Source organism: Pinus tabuliformis, chromosome 2_2, assembly GCF_031772625.1.
Source record: "Pinus tabuliformis cultivar Carrire ecotype Pingquan chromosome 2_2, CPIR1, whole genome shotgun sequence".
Classification (NCBI taxonomy): Eukaryota; Viridiplantae; Streptophyta; class Pinopsida; order Pinales; family Pinaceae; genus Pinus; species Pinus tabuliformis.
Genome location: NC_142300.1, coordinates 833,336,500 through 833,346,030, shown reverse-complemented (window position 1 = coordinate 833,346,030; position 9,531 = coordinate 833,336,500). Strand labels below are relative to the sequence as shown.

General features: G+C 37.4%; 1 pseudogene; it reads right to left on the bottom strand.

Moving 5' to 3' along the window:
* Window positions 1-8,618: 8,618 nt before the first annotated feature.
* LOC149195559 (large ribosomal subunit protein eL33y pseudogene) lies at window positions 8,619-9,296 on the bottom strand (annotated as a pseudogene).
* Window positions 9,297-9,531: the final 235 nt, after the last annotated feature.

Sequence of the window (9,531 nt, the reverse complement as noted above, 5' to 3'; positions counted from 1 at the left end):
TGGATATGGAATCATGCATGTACTTGCTTTGATGATTTAATAAGAAGAGCTCCGCCTTACACTTCATGAATTTTATTCTTTATGTTTAATAGTTGATGAATCAATTCAGTACTCAGTAGCGTTTCCATTTGAAAGGGAAACATGATGGTTGGCTAGGGCCCAGCTAACCCAGCACGTTTTCCCTCTTTTCTGATCTTGTAATTTATGTTTTTGAACTGTCAAATGTGATTTATTTTACAACATTTGAATTTTTGTATGAGTGGAAGCAGATCTACAGCTTGAAGTAGTTAAATTTCCTTTTTTTGCATCTGATTTTGAGTTGGTTTTCCCCGCCTGGTTTGAGTAGGAGAAATTACCTGTACCAGTGCACGTTGGTGTGCTATTCACTTTCTGCACAATTTGTTTCGTTTTCCCCACCTGGTTTGAGCAGGAGAAACTACCTGCACCAGTGCACGTTGGTGTGCTATTCACTTTCTACACGATTCATTTGCTTTTCCCATGGTCCGAGTAGGAGAACTATTCTTGCACTAGTGCTAGATAGTGTGATGCAATAAGCCTCTTTAGTTTACTTCTAACAGCTTTCTTGTTTTCGTTAACATTTCATAACAAGATAGCTTGAAAATATTGTTTCTTCACTTCTGCAGACATTCATCTTTCTGATATGCAATCTGGTTTCATAACACTTGTAGTAATTAAGCATTGATTTCAAGAATTAAAAAGTTAAAGTGTAAGAAGCTCTGATCAGGTACAAGAACCAATTTCTTGATACTAGATCTGAGTGCTTTGGACTTGAGAAAGTTCAAAGCCCTTGAACAAAGAAAAGCACTTTTAGTACAAGACATTACTTTACACCTTATGCATAAATTGTTGTTCCTACACTAGTGCATGCAGACTACACTAGTGCAAGATCGATTCCTGCCAAAAGGACATCTTTACATAAGCAGGTTTGAAGGGACCCATCTGTTGAAGACTACTAAGGTGTCTTTGCTAAAGAAAACCATTCTCAATAGTTAATCAATAGTCAACTAGAGTAATTGCCTTTATTTCTAAATCTCTTTTGTGAGTACGTCTCTTCTTGTTCCAGCCTTGGATTATTTTGATGGTTCAAGTTGCCCTTTCTTCTCTATAGTTTGATTTTGCAATTTTTCCTTTAAAGAAAGTAGGAGTTGATATTAGAAATATTCATACCATCTCTGGCATTGCCTGTGCTTCGTCTCTAAGTTTACGAATCCCCCAGGTTGACAATTTAAGTGTTGAGGAGTTTACTTAAGTGTAATTCCTACACCCAATAAGGATCACAAAGAGACCCCTGTCACTCACCTATTTATTTTTCCACTCATTACCATGCATTACTCCATTGCTTTAGTTTATAAAAGGACTATGTTTTCTACAAGATCCTGTGTATCCCTATAGGATCCCTTGAAAACCTACAGGATGATCATGTAGGAATTAAAGTGACCCAGAAATCCTACAAGAAGCAGTCCTAAGGAAAATGAATGACTTTCTAGGCCATTAAAATTCACATTCTTCATCATCAATCACCACACCTTGTCCACCATCATCATCCCTGCACTCACCATTAAAAAGAAAAAAAAAATCAGTTTCAAGAGTATTTTTATTTTTTTTTAGTCTTCGAAAAAAGGGAAACAGAGAGGAATAAAGAGGATCACCTGAATATTCCTTGCTCTCCACACCCCCATTCCTTCTTTCCATTCATGTCACCATCCTCACAACCCTAGCAAGAAGAATGATTAAAGAGTTCTGAGGGAGAAGCAACTACAGGACATCCTGTAGCAAATCATGTAGTAGCCTATCCCATAGAATACCAATCATAACAGCAGCAAGCCTTTAGCATGATGATCCAGGAGCTCGAAAGAGACATCATCATATCTTCAACCATAGGTAACTGCATAAACAAAGAAGCCACTAGCAGGTAGCAGGAGGAGGAACAAGAATAACATGCAGCAAATACACACAACAACACCTCTGGTCTTCAACAACTGCAGCATAGCATTGGAACCATAGATAAGTATCCTGCTCGCTCTTTCATATGCATCATGTAGTAAAAAAATGTAGGGTTATGAGATAGTTGGTTTATAAGTGAAAAGGTGGTCAGTCAACTTGGCCACCTTCGTTCAGTCAACACATACACAACTGGGTGTCCTCTCACACATGGCTACAGTCAACTCAAAGATAGAGAAGGAGTAGGAAAAAAGAAGTTAAAACTACGGATCCATAAGGTGGGAGTTGACTACGAGGAGTGGGGAATGATGAGGTGGTAGTGGGGACCAACAGTCCAAAAATGGAAATGTACCTTTGCTTCCAGCACACCACCTCACCCTGAATCACCATAAGAGGAAATAAAACATCATTCCCATGCATTCATACATTTCACTTCCTCGAAAACCAATCACTCAGGTCGCTCTCATACCCAGGAAACCCACCAGAAGCAAAAATCCATTGTTTTACTGCACAGGAATTTGTAAAGGATTGCACAGGAATTCCTATAGGATCATGCACAAGAATTCCTACAAGATACACAAAGACTGTCTACAGGATTGGCAGAGAAGAGTTCATAAGGGATATCATAGGAGTTGGCAACTGCAAACAATTTAAAGAGGTATGCTTTGTAATTACATCCCTCTTTACAAGTAATTTAACAAGAAAGCCCCTAAGTTTGAGTGAATTTAGGAACTGTGTAAGGGAATTACATACATAGTCATTTTTGTTTTGGTTTTGCATTTGAAAATTGTTTCAACCTTCTCATCTCCTCAAGCTTCACCAACAAGATGACAGGAGGGTTTAATAGGAGGGAGCCCACCAACACTGTGAGAATCCAACAACACCTCCAAGTGCTTGAAATATTCACAAGACATAATTGGATGGTGTTTTTTGAAAAATTCAAAGGGTATGTTGATGAGGTGGCTCAATTTTTTCTCTCTCCCTCACTCCACTCACTAGAATCCATGCCACTGTTGTAATAAGGGGCCTCAGTATAGATCTCACCCTTGAGCTCATTAGCAGATTCACCACACTTTCCCTAGGAATACCATGGAGGAAAGGAGACAAAGGGGTTAACTAGGTTGCCAAAAGAAAATTCTTTTTAGAAGGTGAGGAACCCACTGAGGACAAAAATGGAGTAAGGAGGGAAATTATGCCATATCCATGGAATGAGGTAAGCTACCAACTGATCAAATAAATTTCATGTGAGGGTAGGTATAGTGTGGTCTATGGCTATCATTTTAGGATCCTTGAAGAATTGAGATTTGGAGCAGAAACACCCCCTCACCAAAGGCTCAGCATACCATACTTCCTCCTTCAATCACTCATAGACTCAAGCATCAAAGTGAAGGAGGGAAATTCCCAATAGTTAGCTCACCATGGGTTAATTAGATCCTTTTAGAAGATTTCCTCCAGAACCTCAAAAGTCCTATAACATGGTCAGTTTGCAGAGACATACTAGCAAAGGATGACATCAAAGCCCTCACTTATGATGCTAGTCCTACTGTCAGTGAAGAGGAAGTAAAGTAGGAAGAGGAAGATACAGAAAGAGATGAAGATGAGATGGATGAAGAAGGAGATGACATAGAGGAACATGATTAAGATGAATAAGAAGAGGGAGAAGAGAAGGAGGATGATGAAGAAACAGATGAGGATGTTAAGGAGGAAACTAATAGAGATGATGAAGATCTACAAGATGAAGAATACAGGAAGGACATAGAGGAAGAAGGCAATGTAAAAGAGGGGACAAAAAAAAAGGAGTAGTCACCTAGGGTGTCTATGGAAGCCACTGAGAGAGAGGCAGTAGCTTCCCTCACTTCTCTTAGCACCCCAATCAAGCAAAAAGGACAAAGGCAAAGGCAAACCACATTATATTTCAGGACAAGAAAAAGCACAAGAATAAGACAGGGGAAACCCCAAACATCAACCAAAATTCCTATTGTGATTGAAGACTCCCCTACACAAAAAGACAAAATGCCTTCCCCTAAGTCCCCTATCACCTATGTGAGGAGGCCTACTACTAGATCAACTTCCTCCAAGGGAAAGGCAATCCTACAGGATACACAACAAAATCTATAGGAAGCAAAAACAGTCCTACAAGATACTCTGTTGAATCTACAGGAGGCACATAAATTGGAAAGGAAGGTAGGGGAGCAGCAAGAAACTAAAGAAGAGGACCCAGAGACAAAATAACCCAGCCCCCAACCTAACCTGGACTCCTATTACCGATTTATTGAAGGAGGCAAGGTCATACCTCAAAATTTTCCATCCCACTGTTCTTCGAGCTTGAGAAGGAGAGGGCTGAAACTCACCGATGGATGCAGATTGCCAAATCAAAGGGGGTGGAGGACATTGGGCATATGGAAGAGAAACTTAATGAGATGGGCATAGAGCTAAGTGGCCGGAGGGACAGAGAATCTATAATGAGAAATCAACTAAAGACAGAAAATGCATGGTTGAGGGGACAACTGCAGGAAAGAGAGAATCAGTTGGCATGTATGGCCAGTCTCTCTTTGGAAGCAATCCAGTGTAGGATGCTAGCTAAATCCTATGCTCTCTACCTCCAAGAATAGTTGCTGCAGTTTTAGATTAAGACCCTAACATAGAGAGGCACCATGCCATTTCAGGACTACAGGAAGTTTAAGCGATGTAAACTTTGAAACGGGAACTATAAACTCAAAATGGGAACTCTGGCCAAAAAACCCCGAAAAAACATAAAAAACAATGCTAAAAACAAAAATTGTGTATACTGGAACGATGATTTTATTTTTTAGGGGTCAATTTTGAACATGTTTTAAAAATGGAAGTGACTACGAAATTTACTACAAAATTTTCGTGCAAAATATAGCTTCAAAACAAAAAAGTGATGATACTGGAACGATGATTTTTTTTTAGGGTCAATTTTCAAACTTTTTAAAAAATGCTAGTAAAACCAAATTTTTTTGTGCCAAACAAAGTTGTTTATGAGGAAAAAAACACATTAATGTTTTTGGTAGAATATCATTTTTCTTTCCTAATTATAAATTCAACATGTTTTCAACCATTACATGCCATGGTTATTTCACCTAAACATAGATGGACAAATTTACCATATCACATCAAGCACATTTTCCTGATTATCCTTATTTTAGTTTTGAGCATGAAAAATTCATAGGAGGCCAAGATATCACTAAAAATAGGAACTGGAGTCAGATTACAATGAATCTCCTCTAATGACCCTCGCTAAACTGATCACCCTCTCCATAAAATATGTTCACAAAAAGTTCACAAGGAATCCCAGAAGCAAGTTTCATTTGTTCTAAAGAAACTCAGTTACACCTCAAGAACCTTGTTACTCCCTCATAAATGTGTTCCCGAGAAATGAAGGTAGCATAACTTCATTTGCTATCAATAAATCCCAAACCTAGATGCCAGAGGATTTTCTCTCAAGAATGAAATAATTGGAAAAAACAAGCAAGTTCCCAGAAGATAACTCTAGTGTCAATCACAATCCTAATAATGCATCATCAGTGAAATCATACCCCACATGTAGGGAAAATACGATGAGCTACCTACGACCACTTGATTTACTTTGATTAGAGTATATAAGGCCATAATAATAATCTATTTTAATTTCTTTCCAAACCTTTAAAGGATGGTCACTGTCACTATCATCTTATGAACCACTATACTAACTTTGATGGCGTTTTAAATATAGTTACATGGTATTTTGTGTTTGTCTTATTTTGTTGCAGGTGACTCATGAGGAGCACATGGACGCTAATACCACAATGGGAAACACAACCAAAATGAGAAAACTAAGTTTGGACCTCCATTAACGTCAATTACCACTGAGAAAGGATTACATTTATCAAATTCACTGTGAATGTCTTAACAACAGCATAAAAACATCTCCCTTGGCAACAATTCTAAAAAGTCAATTAGGTCAAGAATTTACACCCAATATAAGGAGACACCCCTATTAATATGGTTATTCAGTGCATTGCTTCCCCCACTATTATCAATTAGATGTTACCCATCATCATATCTAAATAAAAGAAAAGGGAGAATTAAAATAAATGAAAAGCACCCCAATGGGGGAAGTAACGAGGGATATAAAAACCTTTTATGGGGCTATGAACATCTAGTTCGTAGTAAATTCTTATTATTTCATTGTGGTGATTACATTGTAGACATAGAAACTCATTAATATTGGAAGAATACTTTTAGAAGTCCTTGAGTCATATTTAAGGAGTCTATTACCTCGAGATCTATACAAACCCATTGGATCAAAAACCAAACCTAAAGTGAAAGTAACAAAATTTATTTTTTAAAAAGTAAATGACCTTTATGGATAAATTAATATAATAAAGAAGTATTTCTTAATCCTCGAAATAAAAATATTTCAATGTTAAACGAATATATCTAATCTCTTTTGAATTCCTAATAAAATTAACTAAAAATATATTATTGTACCATAACTATAACCTTATTGTTAAAGCATTTCAAATATTTTAGACTCATCTATTGTCTTTCCATGAATTCACTAGAAAGCACACTTGGATTTTGCTTTTAAAAACTACTCCTATTTCCATTCCTTTATGCTTAACATGGTCATTTTAAGAGTCGTCTTAATCAAGATGAAAACCATAATCTCATCAATTTTCATGTAAATATCTTAGATAAAGATGAATTGACTAGAAAACACACTTGAATTTTGCTTTTAAAAACTACTCCTATTTCCATTCGCTTATACTTAAGCATCTTAAAAATCTTCTTAATCAAGGTAAAAACCTAATCTTGATCAATTTTAATCTAAATATCTTAGACAGGGATAACACCAAACTTAACGGCCCCTTGTTTGAATGATAATGAACTAAAATAACACTGTTGATAGACCATATGAAAGCCCGAACTTTCTATATTATCTTCACCATAGTAACTTAAATCTTGAGCTCATAATTTTATCAATGTTACCTCCAACTAATGTCTAATGTCTAATCCCATAATCACTTTTCACATAATCTTCAGCAACTAAAGAGTCATCTTTGTTTTCACTGTGTTGATCCTCCAAGTTTCTTCTACTGCTGCTTCTTTTGATACTACTACTTGCATCCCTACTCATGTCAAAATTATCTTTCTATGGTGCATGTTCAAGAACAAAAAGTTTATAATTTGCACAAAAGAGGCAGCGACATAATCACATGATTTCCATGAACATACTTGAAACAAAACATTTCAATTACATAAAGAAAGTTGCATGCAAAAAGAACCCATTGAGAGTGCTGAAACTTACCATTACTGCTTCTCCTCCACTGTCCAGACCAATCCAGTAAAGAGTTTCTTCATGACCCGCACAAATAATAAGAATTTTACATCATAGCAAACCAAACTCACCAGTGAAACTTCATAAATTAAGTTATATTAAAAAAAAAAATACTCTGAATTAAGCAATCCATGACAGGCTGCAAGAATGGGCTGAGAAAAATAAGTAGAAATAAAACACAAACCATGAGGATGGGTTCTGGATAATGCCCACATAATGTTATATGTGCAGAAGATCAGCAGTAATGGCAATACATAGGCCCACTTCATTCTGTGTTTAGTCCTCCTTGTGCTCACTCTATATGCAAAACTGATTGGATTAGAATAGCTGGGCTATTATTGATGTCATTAGCAGCCACTGATGTGATATTTTCTCCAGTGAAGGCTCCATGGAGAGGAGAGTCTACTGAGAGTCAGTTACATGGCCATGTTGTTGCTGTTGTGTGAGGATTGGAAAGAAAAGAGAGCAACGGTGGGGGGCATGCAATATCATTCAATTGCATTAATAAGGTGGCAGTATTTGTGTTTAATGCTTTTTGGGTTTTTCAGCCCATTCACCGCCTCCCTTTTAATGCTCACAGACTCAGATCTCATAATGATATGTTATGATCTCCCTATGAGCTATTACAAGTTTATTGGCATTATCAAATTATTCCAGATAGGTCGACCTGGATGTGCAGAGGGTATTCTAGAAACCAATATTTGGGTAGCGTAAGAGAAGCCATGGTCAGCAACCTTTCTGACCATGCCGAAGATCTCCGGCATGTCCCATCATCAAATGGCTCATCCGGAGGCTGGTAAGTGGATAAGACGTGCACGTACACACATTCAATGTTATTCAAATGCCAAGGATTTCAAATGCTTCACCACTTCCTGGATTTCAAATTGAAAAGTTGTGTGGGAAATTTCTGCAACAATGTGTTAAAAAGGGTTGCAATGGCTGGATTTCATTTTTGTCACGGTATTGATGGGCTTAGCCTCTCCGGCACTAGCACTGACATCGCCCCCTGTTGCAATAACACCCAAGGATACCCCAGTTCAATTCCCAACAGTCCCATCACTGCAGATCTTTCGTAGGGCTAGGATTTCTCTGCTTAATATCGTATTTGATGCCTAGTAAGCACTGTTTGGGGTGATTCGTAGCAGATGGGGCGATTTTGAGAATCACCCCACCACTCGGCATTCTACGAATCACCCCATCTGCTACGAATCACCCCAAACAGTGCTTACTGGGCATCCAATACTATATTAAGCGGATTTCAGAGGGAATTTTGATGTTAATTAATTTTGGTAGGAACAAACAAAATAGTTTTTCAGTAAAATTTCAGTTTTGATCTATTTTAATGAACTGAACATTTTAAAGAGTAGTACATAACATGTGCAGATGTCTACACCAAACAGCTATCAGTACTCATATTGTCAAAATCATGATTTCATAGTTCTAATGTAGGTAAAAATAAAATAACAAAAGACCCAAATATTCTAGGAAAAAAAGGTAAATTTGCATCACATCTTGTTGTGAAGGAAAAATGTTCTCATAAATCAACGGCTTCATCAACAATAGGCCTCTCATATCGAAACAAAACTAAAATATGAAACATCCGTGAGTTTGTAGGCCAAGTAGTGACAGCAACCTCATATGCTGCTGGGGTACATAAATACTCTCACTCTCCCTCCCATGGACTTTGGTGGCAAATTTGTTCTAAATTTTTCCCTAACAACACCACTGTTACCATGCGGCCTTGTTACTTTGCCCCAAATACACCTGTAATTAGTTCCCCCCTTCTTGGTTTTCGCCTTGTAAATATAGGCCATCCTTTTGCCCAGATACCAATCCACTTCCTCTGGTGTATTGACTCCTTCAATTTGAATCAGAGAAGTATTTGGGTACTGGTTTGATTTTGACCTTTTGTAGCCGAGGATGATCCCTCGAACATACAACCTGATACGCTCTCCTTGGCATCCCTTCACCATGTTGATCAAAACGGCTCGAAACATATATCTCACAAATGTGATGTGAATTGAGTTTTACTTATCAATATCAGTGCTTTCCCTTGAACAAGGGGTAGGCAATAATATTGCATTTTGATATGCACACTATGATTTAATAAATAATAGAGGTTGATGTAGGTCGTTGAGCTTTTTTATAGGCATGCAACACAATGTTTTGTAGATGGATATCAAAATATTTCTTTATCAAATTAAATAGGATAATTTTGAGCCATT